Source organism: Stegodyphus dumicola, chromosome 4, assembly GCF_044657685.1.
Source record: "Stegodyphus dumicola isolate Sdum_Otavi_A_Nest chromosome 4, ASM4465768v1".
Taxonomy (NCBI): Eukaryota; Metazoa; Arthropoda; class Arachnida; order Araneae; family Eresidae; genus Stegodyphus; species Stegodyphus dumicola.
Genome location: NC_140771.1, coordinates 54,317,454 through 54,345,013, shown reverse-complemented (window position 1 = coordinate 54,345,013; position 27,560 = coordinate 54,317,454). Strand labels below are relative to the sequence as shown.

Here is a 27,560-nt window from a genome sequence, read left to right as displayed (position 1 = left end):
GTCGGGTTTCTTCCCATACAGCATATCCGTCAGCTTAATTTTTCGCAGAATTAAGTCCGTCAACTCTTCTATATCCCGTTGATAGAAACTATATAGTTCGGCTTCCAGCTTTGCTCGATCTTTCACTATGGGGAAGGCCTTTACTAACGATTTTTTGAAATTTTCAAATGTATATGTCTGGCTTCCAAATTCCCCTAATAAAAATTTACCTATATTCTTCCACCGTTGCGCGGCCTGTCCTCTTAGTGCAGATGTGGCGATGGCAACTTTTTGTCTTTCAGGCACAGGGTAGAGCTGAAAGTGATTTTCTAGGCCATCTAGAAATATCGCCACCGAATTTTTTCCGTCGAAATTGACGTTTGGCTTGATTGACGCTCTCAAAATCTGGACCAGTTATCCAAATCCTTCCAATTGGCTTGCCATTTCTTGTTGTTGTCCCGCGGCTTCCATCCGATTTTCGGCCATTTCAGTTCGATAAGAGTTCGGGCGGCAATGTAGAGTTGCGCGCCTCCAACCTGCACGCAACCAAGAGGTGACTGTTGAAACTGGAAAATAGACAGAGTCTTGCTAAGGGTTTAAGTCCCTTTTTATTCAACTTAAGAAATTACAATTGCGTGCTCTTGACGCTCACAAACTACGCCGACCCGGCGGTAAAATAAAAATAAGAACCTGAAAAGATATAATAACAAGACTCTAACTACGAGGCTCTCTAAAAGTAACTAACCTCACCGCGTTTTACAATACCGCTGCTAATTCAGCAAACTTTGAATATCACGTTGAACAATTAACAATTCTCCGAGGCAAGCACACAGGCCGAAACGCGGGGTTCTTCAATTTCTGGCTAACTACCTCCGCGCTCGTGAAGTAAGAACAGCACATCTCGAACTCGTTTCCTTTCTATTTAACTCAGAATACTTCCGCTGATAATTTGAATCCTTGCGCGTTCTACTAAAATTTACATACTCTGGCATTGGCAGTTCCAGGGGAAAGTAAGGCTTGACAGGAAAGATAGTTTAAACTTAAAATAAATGTTAGTTAAAATAAATATAAACCCTACAACTTGATGGTGTAAACGAAACCGAAACAAAATAAGAGTCACTAGATCAATTAATAAAAAGTATCAGAACCTTAACTGTAAAAATTCCTATACGGCCTGAGAGTTGAGGATTTTTCTTTTCGTCATTAAAACGAGCGTTTATTACAAAAAATGTTTCGGAGGACTATAAAGCAGAAATTCTGTTAAATCTGTTAGGAGACAAAGCTTAGAATATAATAACTTATTTACATGATAAGGATATCGCGAATTATGAAAGAGTAAAAGAAGTAGTTCTGAAGGAGTTTCAGCCAACACCATATTCGTGTTTAGAAAACTTTAGAAAAACTGTTAAACAACCACATGAAACTCATGTGCAGTTTGCTTCTCGCTTAGTAACTGCATGGGGTTATTATTTAAAATTAAGAAAGGTAACTGACTTCGAGACCCTCAAACAACTAATAGTTTCAGATAGTTTATACCAATCTTTAGATACGGGAACAGCTTCTCACATTGCTGTGAGGCAAGGTGATTCATGGTTTTCACCTAGTGAGTTAGGTAAAGAAATAGATTTATATTTCACGTTACGAGGAAAACCTCTTACTGAGAATTCTCATGTTAATCGTAAGTATAATAGCTCAAAAAGTGTAGCTAAAGTGTTTTTATCAGATATTAAAACAGAGAACTGTATTTTATGCCACGAGAATCACGGATTGGAAAAATGCCCATCGTATTTAAAATTACCGGTACAAGAAAGAGTACAGGTTGTGAAATCTAATAAATTATGTTTTAACTGTCTACACATGCATTCAGTATCAAATTGCCCATCGAAATATTCTTGTTTTTGTCAAAAACGGCACCACAAAACTATTCACTTTCCGAAAGCAAATAATATCGTAAAGGAGAAAGAATGTTCTTCATCGGAACAAAATAAAAACAAAACAAATGTATCTGACTGCAACGTTCCCAAACGAGATGACTCATCGACCTTGAATGTTAATACGCAGGAGTTCGTTCAAAAGGCATTTATTAGCAATTATTCGAATAAACAGAGCACAGTTCTGCTTTCAACAGTCGTATGTTTTCTAATTGATAACGACGAAAAAAAAAAAAAAACACAGAGTGAAGTGTTTGCCGGAAGGGGGCAGTATGTCGAACTTTTTGACACGGAATTTTATTGAGCATTTGCAGTTAGAGAAAGAAAAAACAAACATTTCCGTTTCGGGAATAAATGATGCTACTTTAACAATAAAGCATAAAATTAATGCTTCGATATGCAATAAAGAAGGAACTTTTATAAAGAATTTGGACTTTTTAGTAATTCCAAAAATAACTGCTGATTTAACACCTTCGCGCAAAATTAAAATTTCAGTGCAAGATCTTCCTAATTTAAAATTAGCAGATGAAGGATTTAATGTTCCAGAAAGGGTAGATATGTTGTTGGGAGCGGGAGTTTTTTATGAACTTTTGAAACCGAGTCAAATTCGAATGAATAATCCTGATCTTATTTTTCAAGATACAGTTTTTGGTTTTATCGTGTCTGGAAGTATTCCAACAGAGGCTGAAAACAGGGTTCATTGTGGGTTGATAAAAGAAGAAGACAACTTAGATAAAACTCTTAGAAAATTTTGGAAATTAGAAAATATTGAAACTGATAAACCCAGAAACAAAGAATTTTTAATTTGTTAGAAACATTTCGTAGAAAATTATACACGAAATAAAACCGGTAGGTACGTTGTTAAAATGCCATTAAAGGAGGATCCGGACACTTTAGGAAGTTATAAACAAATTACAACGAGTAAATTAAATTCCTTATGGAAACGCTTAGTAAAGAATCCCGAATATTTAAAATTATATTCAGATTTTTTAAAAGAATTGAAAGCGAGGAGGAACGGGGTTCATATTACATTCCTCATATTGGAGTATATAGGGGAGAAGAGAAAAGTAAGTCGACTCCCTTGAGGGTAGTATTTAACGCTTCTTCTATGACAACCAAAGGAAACTCTCTAAATTCTATACAGTATAATGGAGGTGTGATACAAGATGATTTATTCTCAATTATGCTGAGATTCAGGGAATATATTTTTGCTTTCACTGCTGATATACAAAAGATGTATCGAGCTATTTCTATCCATCCAGATCAGTGGAAGTTGCAAAGGATTTTATGGAAAGAAGGCATTGATAAGCCAGTTAAAAACTTTGAGCTAACCACCGTTAGCTATGGAACTGTGAGTGCACCATTTTTAGCAATGAGAACACTTGTACAGCTGTCAAACGACGAAGGAGATAAATTTCCTTTAGCAGCATCTGTACTGAGAGAAGACATGTACATGGACGATATTCTATCTGGAGCTGAGTCGCTAAGTTCTGCGTTAGAACTTCAAAATCAGTTAATAGGCATTTTGAAGAGTGGAGGTATGTTACTCCATAAGTGGTGTAGTAATGCTACTGAACTGTGTCAGACAAACGACAAAACATATCCCTTTGGTAAATCAGAAGAATCTAAAGCATTGGGTATTTTATGGAAGGCAAAAGGAGATTGTTTGAGCTTCAACGTTAAAAAGACAACGTAAAGGTTACGAAACGGCAAGTGTTATCCGTCACATCTCGCATCTTTGACCCATTGGGTATAATTTCCCCAATTATAATTGTAGCAAAAATATTTATGCAGAAATTATGGCTGTTAAAATTGAGCTGGAATGATCTTTTGCCAGAAAAGGAGGCTAAAGAATGGAAAGAATTCTCCACTACCTTGCAGCTAATTAACAACATTGAAGTCCATAGATGTATTTTATTACCAGATAGAATCAAGATTGAATTACATGGTTTCTGTGATGCCTCAGAGGCCGCCTATGGAGCAGTTATATACTGTAAAGCAACATCAGCAACAAACCATACATCAGTGAGGTTGGTGTGCAGTAAAATCGCGTGTCTCCCCCCTAAAGAAGACTACAATCCCAAGACTTGAGCTTTGCGCAGAAGTGCTATTAGCTAAACTGATGCATCGAGTGAAATCATCGTTAAAATTGGAGCTTACTGCTGTTCACCTTTGGACCGATTCTATGATTGTGCTGTCATGGATCAACAAAGAGCCACATCTGCTCAAGACATTTGTTGCAAACCGGATTTCAAAGATACAGGATCTGACTGAAATAGCACAGTGGCATCATATCGCTTCTGAAGAAAACCCATCAGATCTCATATCTAGAGGTATGTCTGCCAAAAAACTGCAACTAAGTCAACTGTGGTGGAACGGGCCTGACTTCTTAATGAAGGATGAGTACCCTATAAGAGTTATACCTGCAGCAATTACTGAAAAGGACAGTAATGAACTTAAAAACTGTGCTGATTCTGAACTATCTACATGTTTAAATCTGAATGTGAAAAATTTTGTTAATGATTTATTGAATTGCAGTAATAAGTATTTAAAATTAATTCGTATTATAAGCTTTTGTTTTAGGTTTTACAAGAATTGTAAGCAAGAACAAAAGCAGGTAGGTAATTTACAAGTGGGAGAGTTGAGAGCAGCTGAAGAAACTTTAATAAAATTAGTACAGGGTGAGTATTTTATAAATGAGATAAATGATCTTAAAAAATCAGGTATTGTTCCATGAAATAGTTCTATTAAAAGTCTTAACCCTTTCATTGACAGTAATGGACTGTCGAGAGTTGGAGGTAGATTAAAAAATAGCAATTTAACTTATGCGAAAAAATTTCCTATTATTCTGCCTTCTAAACATAAATTAACAGAGTTAATAGTTAATTACTATCATTTAAAATATTTGCATGTGGGTCCTCAATCTTTGTTATATCATATAAGACAAAAATTTTGGATTGTAAGTGGTAGAAATGTTTGTAGAAAAATTGTAAAAAATTGTATAATATGTTTTAAAGCTAATTCCATTGTAGCTCAGCAAATCATGGGTGATTTACCCAAGGAAAGAATCACAGCTAATCTTACATTCAATTGTAGTGGAGTTGACCTCTGTGGCCTATTCCTAAATTAAGTGCAAAAACCAGAGAAAAGGTACATATCAAAAAGTTTATGTGTGTATATTCATTCGTATGGTTACTAAGGCCATTCATTTAGAGCTGATAACAGACCTAACATCTGAAGCATTAATGGCTACCTTGAAACGTTTCTTTGCATGAAGAGGTAAAAGTTTAACACTATTTAGAAATAACGCTACGAATTTTGTAGGTGCAAATGCAGAATTAAAGAGGTTAAACAAACTAGTGAACGAACAAGATGAGCTTTTAGCTGGTTATTTGAGTTCTGAGAATATCGAATGAAAATTTCTCCCTCCCAGAGCACCCAATTTTGGAGGCCTTTGGGAGGCTGGAGTTAAATCCTTTAAGTACCACTTCAAACGTGTCGTAGGTAATGCAAAATTGACATTTGAACAATTTTTAACAATTATGATTCAGATTGAGGGAATTTTAAATTCCCGACCATTGACACCCTTGTCTTCGGACATTCATGATTTAGAGGTTCTAACACCTGGCCATTTTTTAATTGGTAGAGCAATTAATTCGACCCCTGAGCCAGATATCACGGAAGTTAACATTAACAGGTTAAAATTGTGGCAACAGATCACAAAATTAGTACAAATTATCTGGAAAAAATGGAACTCCAATTATTTAAGTCATTTTTAAAATCGATCTAAATGGCAAAGTTCTAAAAACAATATACAAGTTGGAGACATGGTCTTAATTAAAGATAATTTCCCTTGTTGTAATTGGGCGATTGGTCGTATAATAGAAGTATTTTATGGTAAAGATGAAAAGGTTCGCGTGTGTAATGTAAAAACTCAAACTGGAACTTTCAAACGATCAATTACCAAATTATGTGTCTTACCAATACAAAAATGAGTATTGTCCTTATAGCTATTGTACAGTATTGAATGTGCTTCACATAAAATGTCATTATGTAACTGAAATGTTATATTGTATTGCTTTGAGTTGTACGCTAATGTATATGGTAAATGTCTAATTATAATAATGATTTTATGTAATAGTACTTATTCAAAATTGTTTATGATATACTTGTTTAATTTTTTATGCTATATCTTAATTACAATAGTTGAATGCTAAGCATTGCAACGCGGGGAGGCATGTTCGCGCCTGCGCATCTGTAATGTAATCCACGCATGCGCATCTGTAATGTGATGATCTAACGAGTTTGAGAATCGCCATCGACGGTGTAAGAGGGCTGGTCACAGCTATGAGTTAATTGTAATTAATTATGAGAATTAATAAAGAATCGAACCAGTGAATTTATTTAGTGTGTGTTATTTGGGATGAGACCCAAACACATTTCATTTGTAAAACATTAATACATAACTAATATGATATAAGAATTCTCAGTTATGTTGATAATTATCCAATATAAATGACTATAGTACATATGATTTTTAAAATTAAGAGAAAGACTTACTATGCATTTCACATCAATAAGGTTTTTATCATGCGAATCGCATATCTGCAAGAAAAAGATGCTATTATTATTTTATATTCTTTATCTTACTTCTAACTAATTAATCAAGGTAAAACAAAACTGCTTACCTTGTTCCAATGGGTTCGGCCAGGGCCAATGGGCGGACGTTCCTCTGTGCTGTGCATCTGCAAAATCTTGAGAGGGATAATCCATAAATGATAAACTTTCTTAACACAAACATATTTAATGAAGACGCAAACGGTTACAGAATATTTACATAATGAAAGGTTTAAATGTTCGCACGACGCAGCGTGCTACTTCTCAGTTCCGAGTTCTCGTGATCTCTAGCGAGAGTTCATAGTTCGAGATGACGTCACTCAGCCATCGAATCTCAGCAAGAGTTGAGTTGCAATATCCTCCCGCCCGGAAGGACAATTTCCGTAATTGTCCTTGTTACATTCCAGCTCCACCGGATATAGTAATTGCACTGGTCTTTTAATCGTATGTCCATTGGGCAAGCGGACAGCACAGGCTCTCACCTTGCCATCTCTCCCAGGAAAGACTTCCATTATAATGCCCATCTTCCACATCAGCCGTGGAATTTTATCTTCATGCACTAATACAATAGTTCCTTTATTCAAACAGGTTCCTGTTTTTCGCCAGTTTGGAATGATGAGCAGATTTTAAATTCATCAAATAATCCTGCCTCCATTTTCGCCAGATTCTTTCTACCAGTATCTGTTGATGTCTAAATCGACGTGTAAGACTCTCCTTTGTTGAAGTTAATTTAGAGCTTCCTTGTGGCAATAATAGTAATCGTCTTCCTATTAAGAAGTGACCAGGGGTCAAAGATTCTGGCTCTCCTAGATCTGAGTATGTAAATGTTAAAGGTCTGGAGTTCAATATAGCTTCCACTTCTGTTATGACTGTCTCTAATTCCCTGAATGTCAAGGATGATTTTCCTAAGATTCTCTTCGGAAGAGCCTTAAGAGACTGAACCATACGCTCCCAAAAGCCTCCCTACCATGCCGCCCTCTCAACTATAAATTTCTGTTTGATTCCTTGCTTAGAGAACTCATCTTGAACTTTATTGCTTTTCATCACCTCGTTCAATAGCTCTAATTCTTTTTTCGCTCTTTTAAAGGTTTTGGCGTTATCGGTGCACAATATTCGGCACAAACCTCTTCTCGCTATGAACCGTCTAAATGCAAGCAAAATTTTTCTGTGGAAAGGTCAGCCGTAAGTTCTAAATGCACGGCTCTGGTTACAGCACAGGTAAACAGTAAAACGTATGTCTTAGATAATTCTTTTCCACTTTTCACGTACAGTGGACCCGCGTAATCTATCCCGGAGTTTTCAAACGGTAAGGCTTCTCGGCATCTGTCTGGTGGGAGAGGTGCCATATCTTGCATGACAATTTTAGTTCGAAATATCTTGCAGACATTGCAATTGTGCAGAACACATTTAATTTTTCGACGAGCCTTCAGCAACCAAAATTTGTCTCTTATCTGATTTAAAGTATCTGCTATTCCTCCGTGCCCTACCACCTGATGACTGTGGAGAATAATTAGATCAGTCAAGTGATCTTTGTCGGGCAACACGATTGGATGTGCTTGTTTGTAATCCAAATTTGAATTTTCTAATCGTTCACCAACACGAATTACACCACTTTCGTCTACAAATGGATTGAGGGACCTTAGTTTTGATTCTGAACCTAATTCATCGTTGTTCTTCAATGCCCGTATTTCATTTGTAAAATTTCGCTCCTGAACACGTTTGATCCAATAAGTTTCTGCCATTTCCAATTCGGTAGCCTGCAAACATCCTGATAATTTCGAGGTATTTTTAATATTGTTGATGAACCTTAAGCACCACGCAGTAATTCGGTAAATTCTGTCTAAATTGCTGTAATTTTGGGTTTTAAATAAATCTTCGGAAGGTTCGGTAACGCATGCATTTACGAAAACTTCCTTTGATGTTTTTCTTAGTTCCTTGTTGGAATCTTCAATGTTCTTTGTGGAACATAAATTCGGTTTTGGCCAGTGTTCCATTTCTTCCTTTAACCACGTGGGCCCTTCCCACCATATGTTATTCTGCTTCATATGTTTGACATTTTCACCTCTAGTTAGTAAATCAGCTGGATTATGTTCACCGGGCGTATATCTCCAGTTCAAGACATCTGAATTCTTCTGTATTTCCTTCACTCTGTTCTGAACGAATGGCTTCCACCTTTTCACATCATTTCTAATCCAATGTAAAGTTATACTAGAATCGGTCCACATATATACAATTAACCCTCTGAGCGTTATGACCGGGTTTAGGCGGTCAAGACGGCCTACCTCGAAAGCGTTACGGACGCTTCTAGGCGGTCACTTGAAAAGTGTTCGAAAGCGTTACTGACGGTTCTAGGCGGTCAGTGGTGAAGACCTCGAAAGCGTTATGACCGCCTTAAAGCGGCCGTACAGATGTCTCCTGCCCCCCCCTTATTTCTGGAACCCTGGAGATCTCTAAATGACAGTTCTCAGTAGGAGGCAAAGAGGGTTGCTCTTTTTCGTTTTAGACCGATATGTTTAATCGCCAAGAAAACGCTTGAGCATGTAGTGGTTTATAAAAACAAACAAACGTGGACATTCTTCGCGAAATAAAAAAGTAGCATGTAAGCCTGTTTTTTCAATACTCTCTTTAAACAGATAACATTTTCATAAAATATTCTTTAGCTTTTAAATTGAATGTTCAGAAATATGCGAAATGCTCGTGAATTCAATTAAAAAATATCATTAGGAAATATTTAAACAAATTTACTTATGGATATATAGATACATAATTAAAACCGACAAGTTATAAATTTTAATTATTCGAGCGAAACGAAGCGCATTTAATTTAATACTGCATTTAATATGAATTATATATAATTACATGTAAAGAATAACATAATTAAGCAATAATTCAAATAAAAATTAGCCATCAACAGTAATTTATAATAAGCGTATATTTAACGGTTTTATGAAGCATAATCTAATTTGATAGTAAAAATAATAATGGCGAATTATTTATTCATTTTGAACAATATTCGTGGCTTATACTGGTTTGATGAAGTTCTGTTCAAATTCATTTCAAATATTCCAAATCTTTTTATGTACATTGATTTCAATGCGATTTTTATTAGAAAAAAATTCAATGAGTTTGATTTTCTTACATAATTGTAATTGCATTGTTCAACGCAAAATAACTACAAGCAGAAAGGCAAAGGTGTGTTAAAATTTCTGTATTTTGCTATATAAATTATTAAAATAACCAACCTACAGCCTAACAACTGAATGTCCGAAATATAACCCGCAACTTTTCTAAAAGTAACAAATTTTTTTTTAAAAAAAACCGCAGTAAATAAATAAAACGAAATACTATTAAAAAAAAGAAGCACGAAAATTTATTTTTTTATATTTACTTACTTTATTTTTAGTTCAAAGGGACAATTTGCCCTGAAGGACATTTAATTTCTCTTTGGCATTTTTCATTGAAAACTATAAACGGCGAATCACTTTTCAAATTGTTGCCACTAAATATTATCGCTCTGTATTATACTTAAAGAAATTAAATATTGAAGAATCTGCATGAATGTACGCATGTTTCTCGCATTGTGATAAAACAACGGTACCTAGAGCTATCAAAATTTAAATAACGTAATCTTCCATACAATATGGGCATGTGGAATCCCTAATTTGAATTTGAAATTTGTTTTATTATCGATTTCATATTTTATAACACTTCAACGAATTTTTGATTAAAAAACTATACGATTTCAAAGCGAGTAATGTCAACACCGTACGAAAAAAATCCTATTTTTATCTCCAGCGCGAGAGACTCTAAGATACGGTCATTTTAAAATAATTTTGAGATATTGCTGTTGAACTGAACTTTATGGTTTGAGTACGTAAAACATGATATTTAATGAGGTAACACACAAAACGTTAAAAACGCTCCTTTGGACGTAGTTTAAAATCTGAAACCTTTCATATTTTTATTTATTAGTCCAAAGGGACGTATTAGTATTTAAAACAATAGTCCATGACATACTATTGTTTTAAATACTAATACAGTTTTCGTTTTTGCGATTTTGCGTTGAATCACTAGAAACGGCGAATCACTTTTCAGACTGTTGCCATCAAATGTTATTAGTCCCGCATTACATTTGAAATAATTAAATAATGAAAATCTGCGTAAATGTATGTATATTTCTCGCATTGTGATAAAAAAAATGTTTGAAAAAAGGCCATCTAAGTTTGAATGACGTAATCCTCCTACGAATATGGGCATGTGGAAGACCAAATTTGAAATTTGGAATTTGTTTTATTATCTATTTCATATTTCGTGAAACTTTAACGAATTTTTGAGTAACAATCTCAAAGATTTCAAACCAAGCAAGGGTGGAAACCTTTTTATCTCTAGCGCGCGGAATTGTGTACCGGAAATTCTAAATATATGCTCATTTTAAAATTATCGACATTGCTATTGAACTGAATTTTATGGTGTAAGTGCAAAGAACATTGTATTTAATAAATAAAGGTAGCATAGCACACAAAACGTTAAAGAAATGTCCTTTTGCACGTATTTTTTTTTTTTTAATTTTTTAATTTTTATTGTTTTTTGAATATATGTTGTTGGCGAATGACGCAGTAGTCGTGTATAATCTGAATATATAATAATTATTTGTGCTATTTTTTATTTGAAATGCATAGAATTCTCTAAAATAGTAGCATTCTTAGATTGAATATTGTCTAAGCAGGTGCAACGATATTTTAACTTCATTACCGTATCAAAGACAGTTTCTTTTTAATTTAAAAACTTCGGTCTGAAGCACCTTTTTGAATCATAGTATGAGTTTTAATAAAATTTGTAGTAGTCCGAATTTTTAAAAGTATTTAGAATTACTGAAATAAAAAAAAAAGCTAACCTTTTTAGAATTTCTTTATCAAAGTATTACATCTTAGGCCAGCAAGACTTGATTAATAAAATCTGGGAAAGGATCTATGATTGTTTAGTAAGAAGTAAAAAAAAAGTACTCTAGGTCTAAGCAGTAAAAAAAGCTTGTCCCTCTATAGAAAATTGTCACGTATGTTAGAAAAGATTTTGCAAGACATTAATATTTTAGCTTAAACATGATTTTTTTTTTTAATTTAGTCTCTTGTTTTGAAGATGGTGTTCAAGCATTTTACCATAATTTTATTTTCCCATGTGCAGAATTTTTATATTTTTTATTGATTGCTGTATTTTTAACTTCCATAGCATAAATTAAAGAAATACACATAGCAACTTCAGCCATAAACAGATGACTTAAGAGAAATTTGTTTTGACATATTATGTGAAACACTAAAATATTAAATGCTTTTGCATTTATGTTACATGGCAGTAATTTGAAAACAATAACTGTAGATGCGCAAAAAACCTGTACTTATAACCTTCTGCATTTTTAAAGAAAGTACAAAATAGTTCAGAATAGCAGATGGCTTTCAGATCATTCAGTAATGTCATCGTAAGTATATTCTCTTCACGTTTCGGAAGAACTGCAGTAGTTCAGATTTGTCGTAAAAGACTAATTACACCCCTGGGGATTGGCGTACTTAGGGAACGGAAAAACAAGCTTTGAAACATACAAAAGTCCTACCTTTTCTTCGACAGATAAATGACAGATGTGATATTTGAACACATGCTTTCAATCAGTTGTTTCCTTCTAACAAAGCGTCTTGCGCGGCTAGCAGGATCCTAGCAAAGTCTTGTAATAGTCTCTTGTTTTAAATATGCTGTGTTCGAACTCAGACTCAAAGACAGGCATTTCAAGATTTTATTAATGCTTTCTTTTACATTCGGCGATTCAATATTTATTAAAAAAATAAACACATAAATAAACTTGCATAGCAGATCAAAATTATGTTGCTGTGGAAATGTTTCATCAACAGTTATTAGTAGTTATAACAGCATAACTAAATAAGCCCATTTCGAAATATGGATGATATCGCATTCATTATTTTTAATCTGAAACAATATCATGTTGTTATTACTAGATAAAATGGCTTAAAATAAGCTGACACATTATAAGAAAATTTTTTAAAATGAAAATTGGATTCACTTTCTTTCACATAATTTATGACTAGTTCTTCCAAAATATTTTAAAGCTTACTTTACTACATAATAGAAACGTCTCCACGTTCGCTGTTTTTAGTTAGTTAGCAATTTTAATTGGAGCTGTTATATAAGAAGGCTATTTATCGTTGATGTTGTGTTACAGTATTTATTTTATTGTATAATGCAAATTTTGATCAATTGGTTAATTTTATAATGTATAGAGGAACTTCAAAAAGAAAAAAAGTAATTTCCACCGTTATAATATGTCCTTAAATGGTTCCCCCAATAAAAACATAGTTAACTAAGTAGTATACTACATTATATTAATTAATTTACTAACCAAATAGCAAAAACATTTCAAATTCGAAATCCATTTTTTTACTAAGTACTTTTTGCAAAGTAACAAAAATTCTAATCCCTTTGCTGTTTAAATTAAAGATAAACAAAAAATGTTGTTCTTTTTTCCCATGAAATGCTATTTTATGTTATTTGATAAAAACTGGGAAGTGCAAAATCAAAATCCTGGCGAAATACATATATTTATGAATGAACACAGCACACAAACATTTCTTCACCCTAAGCACGAACACAAATAATATTTTAAACAGCTTAAAATGAATCCAATTTCAAGGTATTTAATTTGTGATAGATAATGACAGCTGAAAACATTTTCCAGTATTACAAGATAAAATGAGGTTATTTCTCACATAGTTTCACAAATAAACTCACAAAATAAAGAACGCTTTTTTATATTTTTAATTTGCAGTATGTTAGATGCTTTATTGAAGAATTTGCAATAATATCGTTCTGATTTTTATTTTATCCAAGATTGCCATTATTTTTTCCTGATGAGCAACTTGCTAATTATTAGTCCAATGTAGAGTCCTCCTTCTGTTTTCTCATAAAATCGCCTTTGTAAATTTAGAGTTTAATTTAGCAAAACGTTTTCCACCTAAGTGGTAAAATGTCTTCGTAAAGGATTCCCTAAAGAAATCTGCCTTGTATTTATGTTGCATTTAGGGATATTTTCAAAAACACACGCTGCTGATTGTTATTTTTAATAGGTGAACAAAAGAAATATTTTTTTTAAGAAAGAATATAACTTTACTTACTGCAGCGCTATATCTTATTCCTAGATAGCGAAGCTTGATTACAAACTCAATTTTTAAAATACATTTAATTATCTGTATGCTTTAAAAAATGCCTTGTCTGGTAATTGTAAATGCTTAAAATGGACTTGTTTTTAAATGAACTTGTTTTTTAAAACTAAGTGATTCACTCTAAGTTGAATAATTACAAATAGCATAATGTGAACGATTAATGAAGCTAGAACCGCCAGTTTATTCTTATGTAATTAATAAAAATTTCATTGTTTCAGCATCCTAGTATCTTTCTTTTTCCATACTAAAGCTCACATTTAAGCTTTAGAAAATAATCATATTTCTTTCAATTACCATCCCTCAGTGGAAACTGATGAATAATAGTTTTTATGCATAACAAAGGTGTTTTACTGGGTATTCGGATAGAAAAAAAAATTCTCGAATAATCTGAGTTGTTAATATATTTTTGGATAACATCCTGAGAGGAATTCATTAATAATAGTAAAGCCATGAAACAGGTAAACTCAAAACGTCCTTGGAAGTATCAAAATCATGATCGATTCAGTTATTTAAATAACGCAAAGCTGCGAGGGCTACCTGCCTATGAGGAAGGATGCCTTCGTGGAGGACATTCTGAGAGAAACTAGCATATTATACTGGGGGAAAACCACAAGAACCAACCATGCAGCCGGTCAGTTCGCTTGTGATCGAACCCAAAACAGGTCGAACTGCCAATATTCAGAGGTGTATCTTAACCACTGATGAGGCTTGGATCACAATCATGAATCTCCAAACTTATTCATCTAGACGTGCTGTCAATTTACCTTACTAGGGCAGCCCCCCCCCAAAAAAAAGAGCATTCCTTATATTCTCCTCCCTTAAGGACCGGGATTCGAACCACAGATCTTCCAATTTTACTAGCTGGATCTGCTACTACTTGCACCACCACAGGACGCAAGGTAAACCAGTAAGTCTTTATAAATGTACTAGCACGACAGCATTAATTATATGAATTGTTGGGCATTTTAACTTGAAAATTAGATAATATAGTATTTGAAAATGAATATTATGTTCAATTATTTTTAAGTTTGTTTGTAAACTGATCGTTGCCTTTCCAATTCAAAAAAATTTCGAATCATATCTAGATGCTAGATATATCATTAAAACATTTACTTGATTTGGCCACCCACTTAACTTACACGTTGACCATTTAAATAGAGCACTACCAATTGGCACATTCGCATCTCTTTTCTGTTTCGCATCTCTTTCTCGGAAACAAATATACCTATGTAGTAGATTAATGTATAGGTAGCAGACATTCTGTCACTGTCAGCCGAGCGGTAAATTCGCTGAATAGTCGCAGAATACCGAGTTCTGAGTTAAGTTCGATTCTAAGAGAACGGGCTGGCTGCATGGGCGTTTTCATAATTTTCCGCATATATAACATATATACGAGCAGTTTCTTTAAAAAGTACTGGGGCCCACCTGCGGCCGAGCGGTAAAGTCGCTGAACACTGGTAGTTCGGTCCGAGGTTCGAATCCCGTGAACGGGCTGGCTGCATGGGTGTTTTCGTGGTTTTCACCATGTGTAAAGTGTATACGAGCTAGTTTCCCTTAGAAAGTCCTCCACGAAGCCATCCCTCCCCTTAGGCAGATAGCCCTCGAGGCTTTGCCGTAATTAAATAACCTAACCTTTAAAAAGTCCTCCACGAAGAGACCCTCCTCTTAGGCAGACAGCTCTAGTATGCTTTGATGTAGTCAAATAAGCCAAAACATTCTGTTGGCGAAAAAGCAAGATTGCATTTATCGTGAATAATTTCTAATGCAAAAGTTATACTTGTCACTAAGGAAAGAATTTATTTTTGTGTAAAATTCAGATTGCTTGAATTTTAATAATTCTCAGAAACGAAACACAAATAACAAAAAAATAAAAAAATATTCATAATTAATTAGTATATATAAACGATGTAATCATTAAGCCTATTTTTAGTAAGAAAGAATATTTTGTAATAAATAAATGAAAAATATATTTAATACTAAAGAATCCTCTATATATCTCTACAAAGTATAAAAATTACAAATATTTTTCAAGGTGCATGTGTATATGTACCTCATAAAAATATTTACATTGTTTATTATTCTAGCGATATTTTTAACCAGGTGCATATTTTCCGTGAGGCATTTTCCGGAGATTTTTTTTTCCCGATATACATTTTCAGGATATTTTCTTGGCATTCGTTTTACTCAAGTGGTTAGATTAAAGTGTTATTTTGTATGCTGTGAAACCTAACTAGAATTTATTTTCATTCCATAGTTGCTTCACATAAATTTTCGATTTCATGTAATATTCAGTTTCATAATTGCACTATCATTTTGAGTTTTACTATACTTTTCAGTTTTTTTTTTTATTAAATGTTGTCTACAACTACTTTCAATAAAATACTGATATGATATATAATAGGGAAATATAACATACACGCGCACACATGGTCACAAACATACATCACCATATGTATACACAGTGTTTTGTTCTATGTGTTTACATATATATATATATAGTTTACATACAAAACCGTTTTAATAATTCCTACGAAAAATGTGATAAATTTTCACGAAATAAACTGCTTGCGCTTTCTATAGTTTAACATAGATGAAGATTTTAAAGTCTGAATTTAAATAATGATATTGTGTTTATATGTACTGTAATTACTGATGAAAGGATGTTTCTGAATTTAAAGCCAGGGTAGCTTAAATTACTAACAGACAGCAAATACACAACTTGAAATCAGAGTTTTTGGAAGAAGCAATAAATTTAGAATTTACGGCAGCTCCATTTCTCGTCATGGTTAACAAAAGGAACAAACTGAGAAAGATCAGAATTATAGATTGTCCTTGCACAAAGGTAATGGTCTCCCATACAAAGTAGAAAATGTACAAAGGTGGTAAGCTTTTAGTTTGTGGTGATGGCGATAAGGAGCGCGCCTTGCGCCCTCCGATAAGTGTGGCAACCCTAGAGGAGAAGTTTCTTACGAGTAGCGAGCAGAGCGAAACAGGCAGGCTGTCGGGGAGTGTGCGCGAAGTTCCTAAATAAAGCTTAATTTTTATTGTGCACTATGTCTTGTTAATATTATATTAATGCAGTAAGAACATAATCTGTGATATGGAATTCGAGGATTGGTGGTAAAAACATAACAGGAAATTTCCATAATGGTAACCTGGACTGTGTTAAATCGTATGAACAGTTCTCAAGCACTTTCGGTTTTGACTACAAGCCATCACTCAAGATTTCCAAACCAGAAGTAATGGATTACATCGGTTTTCATCCTCCGAATCACAGATGAGTACTAATTATAGATCATTTTATAATTCTGTTTTCTACTTATCATTTAATTTAATTTTCTTTAGTTAAATTTTTGCTTTTATTTTGGCTTAAAAACCTTGCACAATGTCTGATGTTTATGCCGTCCAAATTCCGGTTTATAACCGATCAGACCCATCTTTATGGTTTATTATGTGTGAAAGTACTTTTGCTCTTGCCACCCCCAAACCTATCACAGAATCCATTACTAAATATAATTATGTAGTTTCTCATCTTCCTCCAGATATCGCATCACTAGTATGGGATTTACTTATGAAACCAGACCCTATTGATCCATATGCAAAGCTTAAAACTGAGTTAATAAATCGTTCAGGAGAATCTTCTCAGCAAGAAATTCGCCAATTATTATCTGGAGAAGAATTAGGTTCTCGAAAACCTTCCGATTTGCTTAGAAATATGAAACGTCGAGCAGAATCTTTAAATGTTCCTGATAACTTAATGTTAGAATTATTCCTTCAACGTTTGCCTTCGACTGTTCAGTCTATTTTGGCAGCGGTTTCCAATTTAACTGTAGATAAAGCTGCAGAAATTGCCGACAGAATTTTAGAAGTAAATCCAACCCCAGGGACTTGTGCCGTTTCTCGCACAGTCGATCAGTCTCTTGAGGATAAATTATTTAAACAAATAGAAAAATTAAACAAACGTATTGATCGCATTTCTCTTTCTCGTGGTCGCTCGCCAAATCGCGGAGATCGCAATAAGGAAAGAAGCAATTCCAAAAGGAGAGATTATTCTGTTTGCTGGTATCATAGACGTTTTGGGAAAAAGTGTAGAGATGACAAATGTACAAAACCTCGTTCATGGCAGGGAAACGAAACCAGCAAAGAATAGAGGCGACTTATTGTTTGCCTCAAGTTTCACGTCGCCTGTTCGATAGTGACCGTAGAACAAACCTTTCATTCTTGGTCGATACCGGCTCTGACGTGTCCTTACTTCCAGCAAATAATTCTCAAAAACGGAATTCGTCCCAACAAACACTTTTCGCTGCTAATTCTTCTACTATTCATGTTTATGGTCAAAAAACACTTTCTTTGGATTTCAAATTAAGACGACAGTTTACATGGACTTTTCTTATAGGAAATGTTAGTACACCTATTCTTGGAGCAGATTTTCTCCGTTTCTTTGAATTGGTGCCTGATCTCAGAAACAAATGTCTCAAAGATTTAAAAACGCATTTTAAAACCGTCGGTTGCGTGAAAAATGCAAGCATTTATTCAGTAAAAACTGTATTTAGTGATACACCATATCACAAAATTTTAAAAGAATTTCCTTCAGTTACTAGATTACCAGATCCTAACCAACCTGTTAAACACAACACCGTTCATTATATCATAACTAAAGGTCCACCTGTGGTTGAAAAACCTCGTCGGTTAGCTCCAGATCGCTTAAAAATAGCAAAACAAGAATTTCAAACAATGATGCAATTGGGGCATTTGAGACCTTCGAGCAGCAATTATGCATCCCCACTTCACATGGTTCCAAAAAAGGGAAGTCTGGAATGGAGACCTGTAGGAGATTATCGAGCATTGAACGCTCAAACAATAAAAGACAAATACCCTATTCCATGTTTAGCCGATTTTACTGCTGCATTGCACGGTACTAAAATTTTTAGTCATGTCGACCTGATTAAGGCATACCATCAAATACCAATTAACCCAGCCGACATCCACAAAACCGCCATATGCACACCATTCGGTTTATTCGAAAGTATCCGTATGCAATTCGGCTTATGCAATGCATCTGCGACTTTTCAACGTTTTATAGATGAAGTCACGCGGGATTTAGAAGGCGTTTACGCTTTTGTCGATGACTTGCTCATAGCCTCTAAAGATTCTGAGGAACATTGCAGGCATTTGAAAGCTTTATTTTCCAAACTTCAGGAATATGGACTTTGCATAAATGTTTCAAAATGCACCTTTGGTCAAACGTCTATTGATTTCTTAGGTTTTCACCTTAGTGAAAACGGAATTGAACCTCTTCCTGACAAAGTCAAATGTATTTTAGATTTTCCTCAACCTACTACTCTCACTCAGCTTCGCCGATTTTTAGGCATGTTTAACTTTTATAGATGTTTCATACCTAAAGCAGCACATATTCTTTCTCCTTTAATAAAATTGTTAGAAGGCTATATTAATAAAAAGAAATCTCGTTCTCGTGTGCAGGATTCATCCCCACAATTAAATTGGAACGAGAATGCTGAACAAGCCTTTATTGCTGCCAAAAATGCCATTGCTCAGGCTACCCTTTTGAGACACCCTATTCCCGGAGCCCAGCTAAGCATCTGGGTAGATGCCTCAGACGTCGCAATCGGCGGCACACTTATGCAGTTGTCTCAACAAACATGGGAACCTATAGCATTTTTCTCTATGAAACTCAATAAAAGTCAACAGAAATGGTCCGCGTACGATAGGGAATTATTTTCAATTTATTCTGCAATTAAGAAATTCCGACACATGTTAGAGGGCAGAAATTTTATAATTTATACGGATCAAAAACCGTTAATATACGCTTTTAAACAGAACCCTCATAAATGTTCACCTCGACAATTGCGCCATTTAGATTTTATTTCTCAGTACTCTACTGATATTAGGCATGTGCAAGGTTCAAAAAACGTCGTTGCTGACGCTCTTTCAAGAATCGAAATTGATTCCATAACAAAATCTCCATTTTTGGATTTTAAAAAATTTTCGGAAGCTCAACGGCATGATCCGGAGGTACAAGACCTTCTCAAAAACAACACATCATCTTTGAAACTGGAATTTAAACCGTGCCAATATTCTGATGGTAATATTCTTTGTGACATATCAACAGACATTCCTCGTCCATTTGTTCCGAATTCCTTTCGCAGACTCATCTTTAATCATCTGCATAATCTGTCACATCCAGTAATTGCAGCTACTACGAAGCTTATTTGTTCTCGTTATGTATGGCCCGATATGAAACGTCATATCAAAAATTGGGTGAAATCCTGTGAATCTTGCCAAAAATCGAAAATTACTAGGCATACTAAAGCACCACTGGGCACATTCTCTCTTCCTGATGCACGTTTTTCAGAAATCCATATGGATATCGTCGGACCGTTACCTCCATCAGAAGGCAATGTGTACCTTTTGACTCTAATAGATAGATTCTCCAGATGGCCTGAAGCCATTCCCATCCCGGATATGAAAACGGAAACCATTTGCAGAGCCATCTTCAACTGTTGGATATCTCGTTTTGGCTGCCCATCGATCATAACAACAGACCAAGGTTCTCAAATGAGATCCGCACTTTTTGAAGAATTCACGCGCATTTTGGGTACGAACAGAATCACAACAACAGCCTATCATCCAATGTCAAACGGCATTGTTGAACGATTTCATCGACATTTAAAATCTTCTCTCAAGGCTCACGAGACCAATAACTGGACTGAAACACTACCAGTTGTTATGCTTGGTATTCGGACAGCCGTAAAGGAAGATCTACAGTCATCTTGTGCTGAACTGGTGTACGGCACAACTCTCAAGCTGCCTAGTGATATGATAACGTCATCTAAGATATCTCCGTATGACACACAATTTATCACGAATCTTCGGCATAGAATGCAACAGTTGAATCCAATAGCAACATCTGCACATTGCCAAGAAAAATGTTACGTAAGTGCTACCTTAAAGTCGTGTACGCATGTATACTTACGTGTCGATCGAGTAAAGCCACCTCTGTGCCAACCATACACAGGTCCGCATAAAGTTCTTTCTAGAACGGACAAAACTTTTACAATTGATATTAACGGTCTGAAATCTACTGTGTCTATAGACCGTGTGAAACCAGCCTATTTGCTTTCGGACTCTAATTTGCCTGAACTGAAAACAAATAAAGACTTAAAGACAGTTCAGCGGAATAAATCTGCAAACGAACTCTCTAAGACACAAACTGTCACCAGATCGGGAAGACATGTTCATTTCCCTAAGAAACTTGCTTCTTACATAACAATTTAAAACATTTTTTTTAAATTCATATCTTAACATATTTCTTGTTATTTCATGTTTATTATATGTGTCAATACCTTGTTATATATTGAATTTCATTTTGATCTTTTCTAATTTTATATTCTAATTTTGTAATCATGTAAAAATACCCGACAGTTCGGATACTCTGAGATAATTTCATAACCTATGTCGTTCCTTTGAATAGCCATTAAAGGAACTGGGGGGAAACTCTGTGGTGATGGCGATAAGGAGCGCGCCTTGCGCCCTCCGATAAGTGTGGCAACCCTAGAGGAGAAGTTTCTTACGAGTAGCGAGCAGAGCGAAACAGGCAGGCTGTCGGGGAGTGTGCGCGAAGTTCCTAAATAAAGCTTAATTTTTATTGTGCACTATGTCTTGTTAATATTATATTAATGCAGTAAGAACATAATCTGTGATATGGAATTCGAGGATTGGTGGTAAAAACATAACAGGAAATTTCCATAAGTTCAGTACCCCCTGGAGGTATATTTACGTTGAAGTCAACTTGAAGATTCCGCTATTAGGTGTTTTCTTTGAAAAGGGTAATATGTTTTTCAGCACATAACCAGAAATAAGAGTTTATGTTTTCATTACTTAATCTTCAAAGCTGTATAATTTGGAGCATCTGCTCGGAAAACTGTTAACTTATTTTTCATCATTTATGAAAAGAATACACACCTGCGTAAATGTCTTGGAGAAATAATATCGTTAACAATTTTGCTACAAAGAATTTTTTTTTTTTTTTTTTTTGGTTTCTATTAACATCTCGATAATGCACGTAGTATATAAATACTTGCATTGTAACTCTTATATAGTTAATTACAAGGAAATTGCATTGTAACTCAAACTATAAAATTCAGTTCAACAGCAATATCTCAAATTACATATCTTTAGAATTGCCGATACAGAGCCTCGCGCTGGAGATAATTTTTTTCCCCGTACAGTGTTGCTATTGCTCGCTTTAAAATCGTTTCGTTTTTTTAATCAAAAATTCGTTGAAGGGTTACAAAATCTGAAATCGATAATAAAATAAATTTCAAATTCAAATTAGGGCTTCCACGTGCCCATATTCTATGGAAAATTATGTTATTCAAATTTGGGTGGCTCTAGGTACCGTTGTTTTATCACAATGCGAGAAACATACGTACATTTATTGAGATTCTTCATTATTTAATTTCTTTAAATATAAGACAGGGCGATAATACATGGTGGCAACGATTTCAAAAATGATTCAGCCTCTTAGCAAAATGCCAAAACGAAATTAATAGTCCTTCAGAGCCAACCTGCACTTTTGGACTTAAAAAAAAAAAAACGACCGAATGGATGTAAAATGCACAATTTAAGGGAAATTTCCTTGCGTGACAAGGTATTCCAGATTACCTCAGCTTAAAGGTAATAATTTTATCAGATTTTAAATAATGAGAAAAGGGAATTTAGACTCCCAGGTATATGATATACCGATGAGACAAATAATATGTACGTATGTCCGATCTGTAACAGAACTGCTATAGGCAAATATTAAGTTGCATTATACATAAAGTTTTGCTTAATTTAATAACATATATAGTGAGACATCAGATAAATAAACAGCTAATGAGCAATATATCGAACAACTAAGCAGTGAAGAAAATCACGTCATATCATATGCTCCTTTTTTAGAAGGCGGCTGAAAAACCGGCAAAAATATTTTGTAATTATGTTATTACATTAAAATTGCATAATTGAAACGGCGATAACCGAAGAATCGAATTATCGCAGTTAATTTTATATACAGTTTAAATTTAGCTGTATTAAAATTTTTAATACTTATAAATTTCATTACATTATAAGGTATTTCTCCCGCCTTCGTGGTGTGGTGGTCTGCACGCTCAGCGCGTAATTGAGAGGTCCGGGGTTCGATTCCCGGCAAAGGCGTTGCATATTTTTCATCACTCCTGCTTTCCAAAAATTACCTAATTTCTGTACAGTGGCGCCCGAACTAAAAGGGTGTTGGATGATGATTCTCCTTCCCCTGGATTAGGCGACCTAAAAACCCAGTTGCCAAATCCCACCTTCTTGGTATGCCTTCGTGGTGTGGTAGTCTGCACGCTCAGCGCATAATTTAAAGGTCCATGGTTCGCTTCCCGGCATTGCTTATTTTTCATTTTTTCTGCTTCCAAAATACCTAATGTCTCTAGAACGTAAAAAATAACAAAAATTGTGTTTATGATTTCTCATTCATGAATAAGTTTTTTGATAAAATTATTCAAGTTAATTTGTTTTAAGTGCATTCTGCACTCTAATTTATCCCAGTTTGGAAAGTGTGTCTAGAAGCAAAATATTGTTTGCATTTTATTCTCCTTCGAAAAAAGTTTCAACACTTCAAATGTGTTTACTGCCTTTTTTTATGTCATACTTTCTCTGTGTATGTATATCGTACTTCCTCAGAACGATATATGTATATAGAGGACTGTCGTACTTCCTCTGTCCTACTTTTATATCGCACTTTATCGGAAGCTCATTTGATTTAACTGTAAGCGATGAAAAATACTAAGGTTATCTGCCTAAAGAGTGTAATGCTTTCGTGAAGGATTCTGTAAGGAAACCTACCTCACATTTGTACTCCCTACGGAGAAATCCACAAATGCAACCAGGCATTTGCCATGATTCTGGCCCAGGTCGAAAACTCAAATTCTTTGGGCTTATCCAATCGGCTATCAGAAGGCCCAGTTTTATAGAAAATTACTTGAATCAAGTCATTGAGAATTTAGTAATTTGTTGTTACATAGTATCTGCTAAATAACTTAAAGATGACATAGATTTAAAATTCTAACATAGTACAGCGGTAATATCTCTGAACACTAGTACTTCGAGCCAGTGTCTAGTTCTGGCAAACAGGCTGACTCCATGGAGGCTTTCATGGTTTTCCTTATGTGTTAACGTCAGTGCCAACCAGTTTTCCTTAAGCAGTTCTCCACGAAAGCATGCCTTCATTAGGCAGATAATACTTACGAATACTTGTTTTGCCGCAATCAAGTAAATAAAACTAAACCTAAAACAATTATGTGTTATTGCCATCTTTTAAAGGACGTTTTACACACAACATCCTCCTGTAACAGCAATGAGATAATTTTACTTGATCGCATATTTCATATTGATATATTTTAGACGTTCCAATATTCAAAAGGATAATTATAACACTATTTTGGCTGATTATAGAGTTAGAAATAGATTATAGAACAGATGGACATAGATGATAGAAATCGATCTTTACACAGAGCTTGTATCATTGTTACATTGTAGTTGAACTGACTGCTTATATTATATACAGATAGATAACATAAATTTAAGCATACCAAATTTATGAGTAAAAATATTAATTTAGATTGAATATTACACAAATATTTTTCAGAAAAACAATTTAAGGTGGAATTATTGTGCGATATGCATTCTAAAACAATATTTTCCTCCTTAAATTGTCTTTCTGAAAATCGTAACTGGTTTTATATGTAATATTTTATAAAAGGATTTAAAGAAAATTTAATCAGTTATTCTTTCAAATTTCAACTTTCCTTGAAAAGAAAATGTATTTAATGTGTTTCTTTTCAAGGTATGCTATTTAGATTATTTCTTGACTTCCTTGTAGAATATTTACAAACAAATAAAGCTGATACATTTGAGATCATTTGATATTCAAACCATATATTTATTTACTTTGAAACATCTTAAAAATCTGATGCGGACACCACATGACTTCCTTGTACGACAAATAAATGAAACACAATTTTTGCTAAACTTCATTTAAACCTATTTCGTTTGAAAATGAGATATGATCTTCCATTTCAAAATGCTCCTTTGGTACTGCCGAAAGCAATAAAAAAGGGAGGTGCACAATTAGATGTTATACAGATGCCCCATACAGAAACTTTCAACATTCTACGGTTAACCGTTTTTGAGTTATGCGATATACATACATACGTACGTACAGACATACGTGGCGCTAAAACTAGTCATAAGTCCCAAACATAAAATTTGAACATTTTATGTTAAGTTATGCGTCATACGTACGTGTAAACGTCATGATGGAACTATTCAAAATGGAAATTTCCTTTGAAATAGGAAAATCGAAATGTTTCGCGATTACAATACTTTATTTATTTCTCACAAGTCAAAACGGTGTCATAAATAACTAACTACTAATAAATTTATGATGCAATCTAAAGAATTATTTAAATCTAACACTTTAAACTGGAATAAACTTATAATATTTGAAAATTAAATATAAACATAATACTAAAATAAGTTGCGAATAATTTGTATTCGAAAAATTGGAACACGAGAGAAAAAAATTCTCACAAATTCCCTTTGTACAGGGTGATTATAATTAAAGTTTAAGTTTCAAAACGCTATAAAAAAAGAACCACTGATGAAAATGATGTGAAATTTGAAAGGAATGTTATTGAAAAAGGCGGAAAGCGTATGGCAGAAGAAAAAAATTAGTTTCAAAAGTTAGCAACAGATGGCGCTGTAAGCGGCAGAATCACGACGAGAAACGAGAAATGATTCGTAAAACAATGGCTAAGGTGGAAGTTACACATTAAAACGCATTGACAAATTAGAATTGTTGAATAATTTTATTTGCATGACTGTACATATCACATCGAAAGGGACAAATCGGTTTCAAGAGTTTTGCGGCGACATACCGCATAAGAACCATTCATCAAAGAAGTTCGGAACTGTCGCGAGACTGGCGCAAAACATGTTCAATATGGCGTCCACCGTTGTGTGCAACAAGTTGAAAGTGACAAACAGCATGTTCCACAACGGATCGCAGTGTCTCCGAGGTGATGTTCAGAATGTGTTGCGAAATGCGTGCCTTTAATTCCGCTAAATTTTCAATTGGAGCACGGAACACAACATCCTTCAGATACTCCCACAGCCAGAAATCACACGGAGTAAGATCAGGCGATCGAAATGGCCAGGATGTAGGGAAATGACGGCTGATAATTCGAGCATTTCCGAAATGGCGCCTCAGCAGCTGTTTCACGGGATGTGCAATTTGCGGAGGAGCGCCATCTTGCATAAAAATGATTTCATCCACACATCCATGCTGTTGCAGACCTGGAATCACGTGGTTGCACAAAAGAGACGCATACCTCTGACCAGTGACGGTTGCGGGAACAGGACCGGAAGCACCCGTTTGCTCGAAAAAATATGGTTGTAGGATGAATGATGCCGTAAAGCCACACCATACTGTGACCTTTTCAGGATGAAGTGGTACGGGGTGCGTTGCCAGTGGATTTTATGTTGCCCATATTCGACAATTCTGGGTATTCACGTATCCTGTCAGATGGAAATGGGCTTCATCTGTCCACAAAATTTTCCACGGCCATTCATTATCCACTTCCATGCGAGCCAGGAATTCTAACGCAAACGTCTCCCTAGCTGTCAGGTCAGACGGAAGCAACTCCTGCACATGGCCAATTTTGTACGGATAGCATTGCAGAATGTTTCGCACAATTTTCAGCACTGTGATCATAGGCCTGTCCAATGTTCGGACAATTCCTCGTGCACTGCACGGTTGCACACCACCGGCCGACCCCTCCTGTAATGCTGTGGCCACTTCTTCAACTACCGTCGAATGCACTCGTTTTCTCCCTCTACCAGATTGCACATCAAACGAACTTATCGTTTCGAATTTTTGCATCATTTTCTTTAGACCTACGACACTCATTGGACTAACGCCTTCTTTTATACCCTTCAGTGTCCTGAATTTTTGCAGAGCTACTCTTGACAATCATCATTCTTGTAATACAGCTTTACGAGCAGAGCGCGGTCCTGCAGTGAAACACCCATGGCGAACGTCTGAGACGCGAAATGAGGAACAGCCTGGTACCTGGTGGCTTTATAACACTGAAATTTAACTAACATTTTAATTTAAGTCTTCTTTCGCTTGCAGCGCCATCTGTTGCTAACTTTTGAAACTAAATTTTTTCTTCTGCCATACGCTTTCCGCCTTCTTCAATAACATTCCTTTCAAATTTGACGTCATTTTCATGAGTGGTTCTTTTTTTTATAGCGGTTTGAAACTTAAACTTTAATTATAATCACCCTGTATATTAAAAAGTATTTCCTCAGAAAATAAGGATAAAAAAAAATGCAAGATTAATTTTTCACCATTATCGAAGCAATTCCTTAAAGAAACTGAAAATTTAAAGCATTTTACGTAGTTTCTCTTACTGATGTATATTGACTAACTTTCTGTATTCGGCACACATCTTGATTTAAGGTACGAGTAATATATAGCATATGTGTTAGTGTGCAAATTATAAAGTAGCCAAATAGGAGATAAAATACTATTTTAGCAACCAGTTTCGTGACGAAGTTACCATAGGGAGAAAAACTAATTTCACTCGCTAAATTCAACGGAGGGGAGAATTAGCTTAATTATATCCACATGGTAAGGGGGGCCCGCTTTTGAAGCAGTTTGAGTAAAAATGCTTGCCGCTTTTGCGACAGTCCTGGT

At 34.9% G+C, this 27,560-nt stretch overlaps 1 long non-coding RNA gene across 2 annotated transcripts in view; it reads right to left on the bottom strand.

Annotated features, from left to right (window-relative positions):
* Positions 1–27,560, bottom strand: part of LOC146997549 (uncharacterized) — a 121,338-nt gene that overhangs the window by 22,024 nt on the left and 71,754 nt on the right. The gene's annotated exons all lie outside the window — the stretch shown is intronic.